General features: G+C 53.2%; 1 protein-coding gene across 17 annotated transcripts in view; it reads right to left on the bottom strand.

Moving 5' to 3' along the window:
* MBNL1 (muscleblind like splicing regulator 1) overlaps positions 1 to 11,058 on the bottom strand; it is a 65,019-nt gene extending 53,961 nt beyond the window's left edge. For 6 of the 17 annotated variants that reach the window (XM_050978214.1, XM_050978216.1, XM_050978220.1 and 3 more), the window contains exon 1: positions 6,779 to 6,945. The gene's annotated coding sequence lies outside the window, so the exon portion shown is untranslated. Of the gene's footprint in view, positions 1 to 1,755; positions 1,774 to 6,544; positions 6,707 to 6,778; positions 6,948 to 10,577 lie in introns of those variants that run through there. The other 11 variants (XM_050978217.1, XM_050978219.1, XM_050978224.1 and 8 more) reach the window with 8 other exon arrangements.
* Positions 11,059 to 15,457: the final 4,399 nt, after the last annotated feature.

Below are 15,457 nucleotides of genomic sequence, written 5' to 3'. Positions count from 1 at the left end.
CTAACAGAGATCCTTACGTATACAATGCTCAGCAGCACAGAAACACTTACTGCTGTGATCAGTTTTGGATCGTGACCAATCTCACGCAAACTAAACAAATACACGCGTCTTCAGATAGCAAGCAAAAGCTCCAAATTAGTCACTGGTATTAAAAAGAAGTAATAAAAACTGCATGACTTTTATTTTAGGAAATAAGTGGAAAATATCTTTGAGGCAAGTTTTCAATCAGTATTTGTTTTAGTATATTGTTACACTTGTTCATTTTGAATTATGACATGTACACAGCTAACAATAACCATGAGAAACAAGCCTCTAAGAGCCCCTGTTCAGAACAGCCTCTCTGCACACAACCTCAGCCAGCAGAGCTTCCACCACGCAGGGGACAAGTCACAAAGGGGCTCCTGAGCTGGGCTGGTCCCTGCGCGGCACAGCAGTGCCATTGACACTGTCCCTTAGGACTTCTCACACAGAATACTCTATCCTCTGCTTGGGTTCTCCTCAATGTGTCCCTTCTCCATTAACACAGCAAGCTACCCAAGTTAAACCCAATGAAGGAATTTTGGGAAAACCTCAAAAGATCACTGTTTTCCTTGTATTTTTCCTTCCTACCTTTAAAAGCCATTTTAAAACACCAAGAATGAAAGCTTAAATTTCTACTCTTACACAAAAAAACAGAAATAGGGATATTTGGAAAACAGATTCTATTCTAAGAAATAACTTAAGAAAACCTAGCTTTTATAAAAATGGTGATTAAAGGCAGAAGTTGCAGAATGCTCAGAAGTTGTAGAAAACAAACCAAATCCAAAGTAATAATTTTGTCAGTCATGCAGAAAAATTAGCGAAAGAAGTTCAAATGCTTATATTTCTGTTCCACCATTGGCTGTATTTAATTATAAGAATTGAACAGAGCTGTGTCTACTTTTCACAACAAAAATCACATCATTAAAGATTTATTTATTGAATATATTTGCACATAAATGTAGGAGCTCAATAAAACGTTGATAAGCAGCAAACAAGATATCTGCCTAGGGACTTCATTCCCAAGCAGTCTGCAAAGCTCCAGCACCACAGCAAGCACTCGCACTCCCAAAACAACACTTTTAACTGCTACACATCAAAAAGCTGAAAAATACATAATTACATTATCAGGATCACGGACTCACTACCTCTGGTTTTTCACTGCTTGAAAGAAGGCTCAAAGTCCACTGAAGTTGTGCCTATGTTTGGAGCATGGAAGCATTCATGGCCCAGGTAAAGAGTACCAGACTTCGCTGAAAACCAGAGGTGGGCACATAGAGTCAAGAATGCTGCCCAGGCACTAATAAACTCTTCCACACGCTAGAATCAACATTTTTGTTTGGATTTTTTTTGAAGCTTCGGAGACCCACAGAAGAAAAAAGGGAGAGTTTATTTCTCCCCAGAAAGCCCTGCCGTGTTTATCGGGAGCTTCCTTCCATGGGAGCCAGAGGCACAGGCAGCACTGAAACACCGGCCAGCGCGGCCCAGGGAAGCGGTGAGGAAGAGGAAGGGCGGGTGGCCCTGGCAGCACCCGACACCTCCTTTATATGGCCAATCCAGGCCCGCTGCTGTGCCTCCAGCTTGGCAACCTGCTCGGAAAGCCTGACCCACGTGCCCGGTGCGGCGCCCTCCTCCGCGCTGCCCGGGGAGCGGTGGGCTCAAAGGCTCCGCACCTCGGGTGCGTGCAGACCCAAGTGACACGGCAAACTCCGCGAGCTCCCACAGCAATGTACTCACATTTAAAGGAAAAGCTTATCTCCTCCAGCCGGGTACTGTCACTGCAGTGCAGATATCGCCACTGCAGCGCCACGGCTCCAGCAGCCTCGGGAGCACATCCCCCGGGGGCTCCGGCCGCCCGCAGCCCATCCCTGCCGGGCGCCGGGGCAGCCCGGCTCACACAACGCGCTCACGGGAGCGCCCGGGGCCCTGAACGGCTGAGCCGGGCACTTCTGATTGCTCTCCCTTTTTTAGAAGGCAAAAATTCCAATTAACTTCTCTGGAAGCAGGATTGGGCCGAGAGCCCAAAAATGCTCTGGGTTCCCAAGTCCTTACTCACTGCTCGCAGTTGGACTCGCTGCCGCGGGAGACAGCAACGCAGCAGGAATGTGCGGAGCTGCAGCGGGAGGGTTTGGGAGCCCGGGCCCAGCCCGCTCCTCCAGCCTGCGCCCAAGCCCCGCCAGGGCTGTACGTGCTGCAGAAAATACCAGCCATGTACGGTACAAACGCTGCCCTCAGCCTCCCGGGCCATCCGGACAGGGGAATGCAGATGCCATCAGTCGCCTCCTGTGCAGGCTCTGCAGGCAGACCTGAACCCACAGCCACCCAAGGCAGGACACGCTATTTATAATGCTTTCAACATTTCACTTTCCTCTGCAAATAATACCTGCTCCAAGTTCAAGTCCAAGGCATATTTTGCCTTGCCAGATGATCTGCGACCATCTCATGACTTATTACATTGTTATCGCTGCTAAGCTGAGCAAACAGGGCTGCTAAGTCTATTAATCTTCTGAAACACGAAGTCTGAAACTGCAGAAACAAAACATCTCACTACAAGATACATAAAATGTGCTATAGAGAGATAAGGGGGGAATTCAGTGCACGCTCTGTTAAGTTTTTTCAGCGCCACTGCAAGCAAGACTGACGCACTTTTGCAAGAGCCGACTCTGGATGTAACACCAACAAGTTACATAAGGGAAAAGAAATTCCTTTTACAAGAGCAGCCTGCCCCAGGGCGGACAGCGAGGTACACTTCCCACAGGAAAACCTGGGCACTCAGCAGGCGCTGGAACTGCCACCTGCACATTCACAAGAAGGACTGATAAAAGGAGCCCAGCCCAGCCAGGCTAGCCACGGCAGGCTGTGCAGGAGCTCTGAAATACAACCAGGCCTTTGGTGTTTAGAGCAACCTTTCTAGTACTTATTGCTTTTTATTCTGTGGAAATCCACTCCATTCAGCTATTCATATACACCTTGCATATTTATGTACCAGAATATTTTTCTGAGAAAACAAGTATTTGGCCTATTTGTCCAAAGCAAAGGTCCCAGGAGTCATACACTTTATCACAGTGCTCAGATCAGGGCAGCTCCAGGAGGTAGTGGGGCTTTGGAAGGACAGACAGACCCAAGCTGAGCTGGCCCATTCCCCAGGCTGGGCTAATGCTGGTCATGCACTTGCCTCATGGGAATTATAACCTGGCTACACAAAACTCAGGCCCAGCTGCATTTTCCTCTGGCCTGCCTGCCTCAGTTTCCCTGTACAAGCTGTACATTCAAACCAAAATGAACTCAAACTGCAGGATTTTGCACCCTGTTGACAGAAGTGCTGTCACCTTACACACTGCTGCTCGTCTATTGTACCAATAGCAATTTTACCTCCAAAATTTCAAGCTTAATCAAGTTGAGTTGTGAGAACTCGAGTCAGATTTTACTAAGGATAGATTATAACTATTGCAAACTTTTTTTTCTTCCCAGCTACTTGGAATGAAGATATTTCAGATAAAAATATTCTTCCATAACAATTAGATGCACATAATCTGAAACATGGACTGTTTCACAGCGTAGAAGTTGACACAAAGTGGACATTAAAAAAAAAATAATTGACCCCTTAGGAAAAGCAATTCTTCTGATAGATAGTGGGACTTCACTCTGAGGTCAGTGCACATCAAACCTAGTGCCCAGACTGCCCAACGGGCATGGGAAACCTCGGATCTGTCAGCCTGCCCCAGCTCAGGGTGCTGCTGTCACTCTCCTGCTGCTGCCTCAGAAACTGCTGAACAGACTTCAGAGCATCTTCAGAACAGCAGAACTTACTGCTGGTTGTGAATGCACAGATCAGGGCAAACCAACATTTGTCTCTGGCTTTTTACTCTGAGCAAAGTACTGACTAGGACACTCCCCCTGCACAGAGTGCTGAAGGGAGAGTGGGCTCCAGCATCCTCACTGGAGCCACACAAAGCCTTCACCTCAGAACTCGTACATTAACTGTATTTGCTCATCTTAGGATGTACTGAAGTTTCATCACAACTACAACATGGTTTTAATAATCCCTTCTCTTTCCTGCTTAATTGCTGGGAACTCTCTTTGACACTAATGGAATTGCAATTGCACAAATTTATAGCAGAGCAGGCTCCAAACGCTGAGGACAGCACTCAAACATATTTACATGTTTATTCTTTTGGTAAATAACTATGGGTCAGGAGGAAACAAACGTTGTTTACTTTGCTGCATAACTTGGGAAACTAAGCTTACAGTACATAATTGTTAATAAAATTAAATTTAAAAATAATAATCATAGGCAACTGCTCTAATCCTTAAGGCACACAAACAGCAGAGACCACAAGTCATGCAAGGGAAAGGAGAGCCCCCTGTGTAGGGCTGGGCACAGCAGGACACACTGAAGTGTAGGAATTCCCAGGGAAGCAATTGAACTCTGACAGATCCTCCCTCTCCCTTCCCCCCAGACAGGAGTAGTAGCAGGAATTTGCTGATAAACTCATAGTTGCAAAAATCATCCTTGGCATGAACATAAATCATAAGGAATGGGAACAGAACTTTTCCTGCAGTTTTACCTTAAGGAGCTGGCCTTAGCTAACATGCTGTTTACAGCATTCCCATCGAAAATATGCCTAAGGAAAACATCCATTAAGCCTTTGAAAGTAACGGAGTTACCACAAGGCCTTTTACAACCCAACATGCATGACTTCCTCAGTGTCAGAAAATTATGTCTGCAGATTATCCACCAGTTCCTGAGCAGGAATCATCCACTGTTTAGGAATCAAGAGGTGCTGAGGCTCATCCCCCTAATTACTGGCATTCCTGTGTCACTACCACCTCCCCACTGACGCTGAAGCAGCAGAATAAAACAAGTACTCGAAGGAAATGAAAACAGGGAGAGAAGCCTATGATTTAATCTGAGCTGACCATCAGATCTTCATCTACATCACACGTGTGAGAACCTTCCTGTGGCCACAGAAACCCCCCTGGACAGTGAGGTGAAACCATGAGGCTTTTACAGCCTGTCTGCTCTGGGCAGCCAAAGCCTGGCCCTGCAGGGCAGCACCCTCCCACGGCCAGGGCGTGCTCCAGCTGTTTGCTGGCACCCACCAACATCTCCTGGATGTCACCCTTGTACTGCAGGCTTCCAGCACAGGCAGCTCCAAGGACAGTCAGAGCAGCACCTGATGCAGGGAAGGAGCAGAACATGGCTGGGACATCGCACCAAGGCCACGGAATGGGGCATTCACCTGCCCTCCACAGACCCCTCAGAGGACAGACTGCAGGAGTGCAGGACAGATTCTCCCACCCAGGGGGAACAAGGCTGGAGGCAGCTGTGGGATACACCCCAACTGGCTATTGCCCATGCCTGCTTTCAGCCCAGAGCAGAGAGACGCCCAACACCTCTGGTTCCTGCAGTGGCACATCCCAGCCTTCCATATGCAGCAGTCCTGTCACCACTGCAGTGAGCACGGGGTTACCAACCCTTTCATTTCTTCCTCTTTTATCTACTTTAAATTATCATAATACTGCTCTATGCCAGTGGGCCTGCCCAGGGTCAGTGTCACATGCAGCCAGCCCGAGGGAAGCCTGCAACCTCTCCTCAGCTCTCATCCCAAACTTCCCCTGCAGCAACAAGTGCCATCGGTTAATTATTCATTATGTAAATCATTTCCTTGTCACTTTGGAATATGTTGTAGTTTCATTAGAACCCCTTCTCCGTAGTGCCAAAAAAAAAATATACAACCCAGTTAAGTTATTCACCATTACTATTCATTACTTCCATCCCTCTTTCCCGTTACATCCCTTCCTTGAACCTGCTCTCCTGCACCTCATTATCTCTGTCACCCCCGTCCTGCTCCTCCCTTTCTCTGGGGCATATATTCCCCACCTCAAAAGAATCACCAAAAGAAATTATTTCTTTCTAAAACAGACAATCATATGTTCTAAAACATATTTTCCCAAGACAACCATTCTACACAAACATCCCTGCATTTTCCTCTTCCACTATACCAGCGTCTTAACAAACTGACTTGTTTGCACCTGCAAACCAAAGTTCGGAATTCAAGAACTTTCTCCAAAAATGAAACAAAAAGCTCTGTTTCCGTCACGCTACGGCGGCAGCTGCCGGGGCCAGGCCGTGCGGTGAGTGCGCACGGGGCGCTGCCGCCCGCCCCGCCGTGTGCTGCTCCCGCACCGCCGGGCTCCCCGCCGCCCTCGGACCCCGCACCGCGGTACCGGCCCCGCCGGCACCCACCGCCCCGACCCACGGCCGAGCCCCGGCCCGGCGCTGCGGAGCGCCGCTCGCCCCGCGGCCGGGCGGCTCCGGGCGGGGACCCGCGTGGGGAGCCCCACGCCGGGCGCTGCCGCAGGGACGCGCGGGCACCGGGGCCGCCCCGGCCCCTGCCGCAGGACGGTCGCTGTCCCCGGCCCGCCGAGCGCAGCGGCGCTCCCCATTTCCCCGCGGAGCCGACCCGCAGGGCCGCCGCCCGCCTCCCCCCGCCGCCGGGCCCGGCCTCGCCGCCGCACTCACCCCGGGCCTGCCGGCGGGGCCCTGCCGGCGCGGCCCGCCCGGCTCAGCGGCTCATGCTGACGGTGCCGCCGGCGCGGCGGGCGGAGGCAGCGGCGGCCCGGGCTCCCCGCGCCAGCCCCGGGCCCGCTTCCGCCGCCGCCCCCGCCCCGCCCGGAAGCGCCACCCGGCCCCGGCCCCGCCGGCAGCCCCGGGCCCGCGGGGAGCCCGGCCCGGACCCGGCCCGGCCGCGCTCACCTAATCCCGGTGCGGCCTCCCTGCTCCGGGCACCGCGGGAGCGAGGGGGAAGGCGCGGAGCGGGGCGGCGGCGCGGCGGGCTGCCCTCCCCCGGGGCCGCCCTCCCTCATCCTCCCCGCGGCGGAGCGGCCGGCGCCTCATGAGTCACCGAGCCCGGGCCCGCACACGTGCCCGGCCCCGCCGCCTCCGGCCGGGGGAGGCACGGCAGGGGCGGCCTGGGGGCGGGCGGCGCTGCCCGCGGCCCGGCCGTGTCCGCCGAACGCCCAGCGCGATGGCTCCAGACCCCCCCAGCGCCGTTCCTGAGGACACGATCCTCTAAGCATTTGCTTCCCAAAGCAGGCAGAAGGACCCTGCTTTCCTCCCGCTTCCCGCTCTTCCTTCATCTTAGCGAGAGCAGCCGTTGCAGAGGGGTGGTTCTGCCGGCTGCTGCGGGGGCTGGCAGGGCTCGCCCGGCACCCACCATCAGCAGCTCTCCGCTCCCTGGCCCTCCGCAGCAGCGGGCCCACCGCCCAGGCAACAGGTCGGCTCTGCCGCGGCACAGGGCACGTGTCGGTCCTGCCGTCTGGGTGACACCGACTGCGGAGTGCAGAAAAGGACACGCAGTAGTCTAGATTAGCCAGAGGTGTATCGGTGTGTCCCCTGCCAGGACGCGCACATAGGGCCATGTGCAAAGGGCTCATCAGACCCCTGTGGTGGTAACTACAGTTTAGGAAAGACAAACAAACTGAAAAGAGACAAGGAAAGAGACAGAGTTTTTCTCCAGTGTCACATAGTGTTAAACATCCTTGAACACAGACACATAAGCAGTGGATTATGTTTTGTGAGATGAAGTAACGATAAATAATTCCTTACTTGACTTTGGGAGACATTTTGTTACCTGGTCTCAAGATCTAACTCCGGCTGCTTCCTTCATGAGGCTTTTTGTTCTATTTGACAGCCTAGAGGGGATATAACTAACTTTGCTTTTCTTGTGCTCTAATCACCCCTGCAACGAGCAGGCAGCACTTTGGAAACAGACTGGGTTTAGTGAGCATCCCTCCTCAGAGCTGCCTGGCTTGGGGAGCATCCAGGTGTGCCACATGCCCGAGGGAGTGCTGGCACCTCACTGGCTGGGAGAGCTTTCTGATACCTGCTGGTTGGCCCTTATGGTTTTTTGCTAGAAACAGGAGACTGAAAGGGCAAAGAAGCATTCCATTTTCTTCCAGAAAAATGTTGTGTACTTACACCTGCGTTTCAATGGAGTTTAATCCAGATCAGAAGAAAATCCATGACAACTGGGATCCCATGGTATTTAATATTCAGTGTGGGGCAGTGCAGATGTCCCTGGCTGCACAGTCCAATGGGCCCTGGGAGTGAACATTGTACTGGGCCATTTGTGCTCTTCCTGTTCCCGTTCAAGCACAAAGAGCTCCCTGGGCCATTTCCTCCCTGAGAACCGACATCACCGCTCTGGGCGTTTTCAAAGCACTTGTTCTGGTCACAAAGTTTCTGTACAAACTCCTCCCTGCCCTATTTCTTCCTAAATAATGGCAAGGGACAGTGTCCTGGTGCTGGGAGACTGGAGCTGTGTCTTGAGCACAGTGATGACATTTCTCACTGTATCCTGAAAAGTGAATGCATTCCATTCACATCGGTTTATGAAGGTTACAGGGGATCAAACCCTAGGGCATGGATGTCAGGCACAAGCTCTGTCATAACATAGTGTCCAGGCCGAGCAAAGAAAAGAGAAAACCAAGAGGAATTTCAGATCCAGGGATCTCCCAGGTCATCATCCAATACCAACAACAATCACCACCTGCGATTCCAACAGACTAATTGTCTTACAGCAAAGATAAAGAAATATCTCATTGCACACTCAGCATTGTGTGCCGCTCAGCCCAGCGGACAAAGAGAAACACTGTGTGCTAAGAAAGTTTTTTGAGGGATACTTTGTGTTTTAGAATCCCTTTTTGCTATCACAAGTGGAGCAAGAAAGAGGAGCTCTCCCGGCTGAGTCAGTGCAGCCCTGGTGCTGTTGAGGTGAGAGGCTGACCTGTGAAATTGGTGCCAATGTACCTGCCCTTCCCTCTGAGCCTGGCAGGCAGCAGGGCCCGTGGTCACCCAGACATGGCAGAGGACCAGTGTGTCCCAGAGCCTGACTCGAGGGTGCCTGTGGGCATCCTCTTCACAGCTGCACCTCGAGCAGAACAAAAACACTTCCTCACCGCAGGGCTCTGTCATCATCAGGAGCACGGGGGGCTCCGTACTTGGCCTACACACAGACAGAAACCACAGTGCAAATCCACCTGAGCTCCAAGTGTGTCCTGTGTCTTCATTTTATCTCACCAAATAGCTTCAATACAGCAGTCACTAAATCAACCTACACTCTGATCTTCCTTCCCTCCTTGAGCCTTTAATAAAGGCAGACACAGAGTTGCTTCAAACCCGGACTGAACACGACTGCAACCCTGGAGAAGCCGTTCGCTTCCTGATGCCCTTATTTGTGCAACACTGGTGAAGCTCAAGTTCCCCAAAAAGGTCTGACACAAGCTGCAGTGCTGCTGCCACAGAAGGCCCTGCTGCCTCCCTGCTCTTCCGGCGCCCGCTCCCGCGGCTGTGCACGGCACACGCAGCCACCGCTTCCCGCCAGGCCAGAGCACATTTGTTTCTGTTTTAATGATCTCATCTGCATGTGCATTTCTGTAAATATAGCACACAAATTTATGACTTGGCCCTTACACCGTTTTGTCCTTTTGTTTTAAAGCCTCCTGCAACTACTGTGTAATATTATTTTTGTTGAAAACAATAAGATACTTATAATCTCTCCTAGTCTACAAGCACACAAATGAGAAAAATCCACAGTGCAATTCCCAGCAAATAATTGTGATACGCATTTTAGCTTTTGCACCTTCCACAAACGCAATTTCTTTCTTTCCATGCAGCTCATGCTGGAGCCCCTCCAGCAGCACCTCTTCGCCCTCCCAGCCCCATGGGAGCAGCGTGGGTGCTCAGCCCCATGGCTGCTGCAACGTGGTGTTTAGTCACTGAAAACTGGCGGGACGTTCACCAGCAGCAGCGGATTTCACGCTAGGAAGCTGAGGGTCACTCTCAGAGGATTAATGTCATTTCAGTCTCCCATGTACTTAACCAACAGCCCCCCAGAGTGCCAGCGGAGGGCTGAGGAGCTCCAGGGATGGACACCCACACCCATCCTGTTCTTGCCCAGGGCTGGCAGGACCCTGCGGAGGAGCAGCACTCGGCCCCAGTGGGAAATGCACCCAAAGTGGAGCACAGCCATGGTGAGGGTGCCTCACCAGCCCTGTGTCTGCTCTACCGCCAGAACACAAAAGATGTTAAACCAGCTCACAGGGCTCCTGTAAGCATGTGAGAACCTCTCTCACCTTTTCCAGCGCAGTAAGCACCCCAGGTGATGAACGGGTAAAACTGTAGTAAAAGCAGAAGAAAGAGAAGATGCACATGCCGGCGCCATGGCAGAGGCTCCCGCGCCGTGCTTCTTCCACGTGTCCCTGGGAGCAGGCTGGTGCTCACTCAGGGTGCAGCTCCTCCACACCACAGGGGTCCCAGTGGACCCCCAGCATGCGCCACGGAGGGTCTGTTCTGGGTCTGACTGCAACTTTCAATGCTCTTCAGAACCACAGAGTTTTGTTACTCATGCCTTGCATAAAACCATCTTGCATTTACTGTTAATATCTCTAATAAATTATTCAAGTCTTCACTAACTCAAGATTGCGAGGTGCATACGCGAAAGCAGCACAGTGAAAGACGACAATGAAGCGGTCCAGCTTTGCGAACAACTCACCGTCCGTCCCCGACGGCCGCTCTGTCCTGCTGCGCTGGGCGGGCTGGCGAGCCCCGCGCCGGGGCAGCGGCTCGGTCCCACCTGCGGCTGCTGCGCGGTGCTCGGGGCACGGCAGCGCGGCTGGCACCGCCACCGCCCCCCGGCGCCGCGGGGCCAATTGCAGCCTGCTGCTCTCTGCCACGGTGGCCTGGCCTGGGGAAGCGGGGACAGGCCGGAGAATGACACTTGCCAAACCTAGGGGGCCAGGGGAGTGAAGTGAGCCCTTCCTGCAGCGGTAACCACGGCCGCGGGCTGGGCTTCGCACATGTATTTTCTTAAGGAAGCAAAAGTTACTTTCTGCTAGTAAAAAAGGACGCGGCGGAGGAAGTGCTTTGCATGGCGCTGCAGCCCAGCTCACTGACGGGAGCTCACTCACATGGGGGACACGGACACGCGGTTGCAGATTCTCCCTGTGCCCCATTAATCTGCCCGCTGGCAGCTGCTGGGGGAAACGGGCTTGGGCCGCTGACATGGGCCATGGCCCGCGCTCCCTGGAAATGGGGCAATGCCTGGGGCGGTGCCCGGGACTCCTTCCTGCTGCTAGCCGCAGATAACGGCTGCCTGGCCTCGCCAGCCAGGGGCTTCCAGCCCATTTCTGCTATTTCTGCTGGGGTTACCACCAGCTCCAGGCTTCCAAAGGCAGCGGCCCTTCCACCTAAAGCTCTGCTGCACTCAGAGCCAGCTGGAAATGTCCCTCGCTCAGCCCAGGGGGAAAAGGCCATGGTGCCCCACCTTCACTGGCCATGCCAGCTTTGGTACACCTGTGCAGTGGCTCCTGCCCGGCAGTGTCCGTGGTGGGCACGGCCCAGGGCAAGGGGTGAGTGGGCAGAGCTGCAGGAGAAGGGCCGTGTGGCTCCGCTCGGCTGTGCCAGCTGTGCCGTGCAGCTGGTGCAGGGGGGCTCAAACCCACAGCCCCCGTGCCAGGAGCAGAGCCATCTCTCTGAACCCAGGCCCTGCAGTGCCCAAGCTCGGGTCGTGCTGCAGGTGCAGCTGGAGGTGCAACACGTGGCTGAGCAGCCTGGAAGTGCTGCTGAGGGACGCTGCAGCCAGCACAGCCATGCACAGGATTTCCTGCCTTTTCTTTCCGCTCCTCCACCAGTGTCCCCCTCTGCTCCTGCCCAGCAGAGCGCTGCTGGATTCACCATCCCTCCCTACGGGGTATTGCAGGAGTTGAGAGAACAGCTTTCCATGAGTCCCTGAGCCTGGCTCGTGGCATGCAGCAGCCAGCCCCGGCTGGCACAGCCCCAGCTTGGCCGCAGCACTGGCAGCAGAGTGTGGGGAGCAGGTCTGTGTGTCTGCTCAGCTTCCTCACTGAGGCTGCTCCAAGAACTGCCCTGTGGGACAGAGACAGGTCCTGAGTCCTGATTTCAATCACTAATAAATAATAAATAAAATCAATTACAATAGTCACCTGAGAAATATCCATTCCTATTACAGAATTTTGTGCATTTTGGCAGGGATAGGGATGCTCTGCACTGGGGGTCTCTTCCCATCCTGAAGCCTTTTTCCAAGCAGAGCACAGGCACCCTGGTCCCTTCTCTAGGATTCCCAGATGTTCCAGAGCTTGGTCAGAGTACACCCCCAATAAGGGTGAAAGGTACCCAGAAATTTCACCCAGAGAGATACAAAAGATAAAATTTCCCATGGGTGTCAGCTATCTGTGCAGAAACCCAACAGCCTCAAGGCCTCCATCAGAAAAGAGGCCTCCATGGAGAGGGGCCCAGGTCTAGTCTGAAAATCTTGGCTGAAACGACAGATTTTGTCCTTTTTCTTGATGCAGCTGTGGCACTGCCAGGCACAGTGAGCTAGCAAACAGCCCCATTTAATCTGAGATGATTACCCAGGCTGCAAACAGAGAGCAGGGCCCATCTGCCTTCCCTGTGGTGTCAGACATGCAGCAGGGGGAGTCTTCATGCCCTGCTGCATGAGTACAGCTCCTCACTGAATACTCACCACAGACACAGTTGTTGGCACGTTATTACTCAGGCCATGGTGTGCTCTGTGGTGTTGGTTCTGAATTGAGCTAAAATGTGTCAGCCCCAGAATGCACAGGGTGAGCCCTGGTGGGGGCACAGATGACAGAACTGCCCAGCTTTTTTCCTTTTTTTGGTTATTATTCTTGAAGAGACCAAAGCCTGAAGTTTTTCTTAGGCTGCAATTATTAAAATAATGAATTCCTTCAGAAAGGCAGCCAGGCCAGCCCATGTCATGGTGCTGCTGAAGGGTTTCTGTTCCCAGCATTTCAGGAGCTTTAATTCTTTCTCATTAAAGCTGACAGTGTCTGACCAATCACTCCACTCTGTCCTTCTTATTATTTTTCCAAATTTTGGTCACATCTTTGTTTTGAAAAATAACGACTGTTAAAGTTTTCAGGGGCAGGAGCATTTTGTTTTGCTTGCAAAGAATAAGAAGCCTCTGGTTAATCTGTAAAAGATTATCTGAATCAGAGGAAGTGTGGGAAACATATGGACAATCTCATCTCTCCCTCATTAGGAGATAAAATGTCCATGCTCCTCATTTCCATCCCAGCACTGGAGATAACAGCTTTGCTTTCCTGCTGGATATCGTGTCAAACAGATCCAGATTGGAAACAAAGGTCTCTTCCCTGATATGGGAACCTGTAGCAGGATCCTCATGTTTTTATATTAAACCCCAGTGTGAAATAATAACAAACTGACCCTTTTGTGCCTTCTTGTGTTGTTTAGGCAGCTTTTGTATTTTCCATAAGGAACTGTGTCACCAAGGCAGATCTGCCATGGGCACACTGGCCTGGCTGGCACTGGGCAGGAGTGGGAGCATCTCAACATCCCTAAGCTCCATCCCAGGAAGGATTGCTAGAGTCCAACCATAAAGGAGGAGGTTGCCTCAAAAAATAAAACATCTAAGTCCCAAAAGTGAAATTCATATGAAAATGCAAAGTGCACCAGGTGAAACAACAGACACTTATTTGCTTAGTTTGGCATTTTTTCCCTTTCAGAAGCTAGATCCCAAACAAGTGATGCTACTAAAGGCATTCCTGCTGTATTCTTTACCTTTTCCCCCTCTTTTTCTATTTTTTACTAAATGTAGCCTGGTATAAAATAAAAGGTAGCTTTAAGAAGTTTGCAGATTTTCAGGCCTAGGACTTTATTTCATTTTCTTTTTCAATCCTACTTGTTATCATCCCAGTGCCTGGCACAGAGCCAGTGGAACTCCCCTCCTTCCCTTGCCTTTCACAGCCTCCCTGGGCTTCCAGAGCAATGGCACATTCCTGCCCGCTCCGATGCAGCCAAATCAAATATCAGCTGCTGGGAATGTTCCTGGTTTCTCTCACATGTCCTCTGGGGGAAGCTCTGGGGCTGGCTGGCAGCGCAGTGCCCGTGATGCTGCGGCACATTCGGGGCACTGCCCGCAGCACTCCCCGCCCAGAGCGGGGTGCAGGGGGGGGCTGCACCTCCTGCACACCTCCTGCACACCTCCTGCACACCTCCTGCACACCTCCTGCACACCTCCTGCCCCCCTCAGCACACCTCCTGCACACCTCCTGCACACCTCCTGCCCCCCTCATGCCCCCCTCAGCACACAGGTGGCATCTCCAAACGCCTTGTACAACCAGGATTCAGGCACTTTGATCCCATCTCCAAACCTGCCATTTAGATCTGAGCTGCCCAGCTGCGGGGAGCACTGCCTGTCCCCTAAATGACAGAGGCATCAACAGTTCACAGCCACATTTAGAAACAAAGAAATTCTTCAGGGAAAAACACAGCCAGCTACTTACTCTCAATATTTCAGTGGAAGCATGGCTGCTCCGGTGAAAGCTGTGGAGTTTTACCAAAGTATCCCTTTTGCTTCCAGAGGATTTGTGCATCTGTGACCCAAAACAGCCACATTTGAAAGTATTCTGCTGTGAAACTGCCACGGGGCACAAGTGGAAGCACAAGGTGAGTCTGCTTTCACACAGAACACAGTAATTCCAGCCATGGAGATGTTTCCAAAGGACAGCAATAGTGCACAGCCTTTCATACAGCCCCAGCTATGTAACCCAGCCATGCCCCAGCATGGGCACAGACCAGCAGGCAGTGACAGGGAGCAGCAGTCCCTTCCTGCCAAGGAAGGACATGAAAATTACATTTCAAAGTCTGGCTTCATTCATCTGTGGCCATGGAGGGTCATTGGCACTTGGCCTATGCCCACACCGAAATATTACAGCATAAGGAGCGAGGCAGATGTGACTTGCTGACCCCCCTATTTTTAGCTAAATAACAAGGATGCCATATTCTGCCATGTCTTAGCAAGCCCCAGCAGTGCCCAGCTCCAGCCTGGCACGGTTTGACAGCACCCTGTATGTATTTGCACGGCGGTGTGAGTGTCACAGCCCTTCGCCGGCTCCGGCAAAGCCGAATCCGTGCCGCTCCCCTCCCGGAGCTCGTGTGCCGGGGGGAAGCGCCGTTCCTGCCCTTCCCAGGGGCCCGGCCGGGGCAGTGCCGGGGCCGAGCCCTGCCGGACCGGGCACGGTGGGCAGCGGGAGCACGGCAGGGAGGCAAAGCACAGCCAGCGGCTCTGCGGGAGCGCCGCGGAGCCTCCCGGCACCTGGCAGGGACACGGTGTCGCCAAGCTGCCCGCAGACAGCCGGGTGCCGGGAACGCCCTGCCCTGCCCTGCCAGGAGCGCCGGCAGCCGCGGGGACGGGGCCCGGGACCCGGCGTGTCCCCCGCCGTCCCTCCCGTGCCTGGCACGGCTTCCGACAGCGAGGGGCACTGCCTGCAGTGCCGGGCCACCAGGGCAGCTGTGCTCCGAGGCTCGGCACCAACACTCGCACCAAGCGGGGAGCGGCCGCTGGAGCGGCCCTGACCCGGAGCAGGG

Source organism: Serinus canaria, chromosome 9 (assembly GCF_022539315.1).
Source record: "Serinus canaria isolate serCan28SL12 chromosome 9, serCan2020, whole genome shotgun sequence".
In the NCBI taxonomy this organism is placed as follows: Eukaryota; Metazoa; Chordata; class Aves; order Passeriformes; family Fringillidae; genus Serinus; species Serinus canaria.
This window is presented reverse-complemented; position numbering and strand designations above follow the sequence as displayed.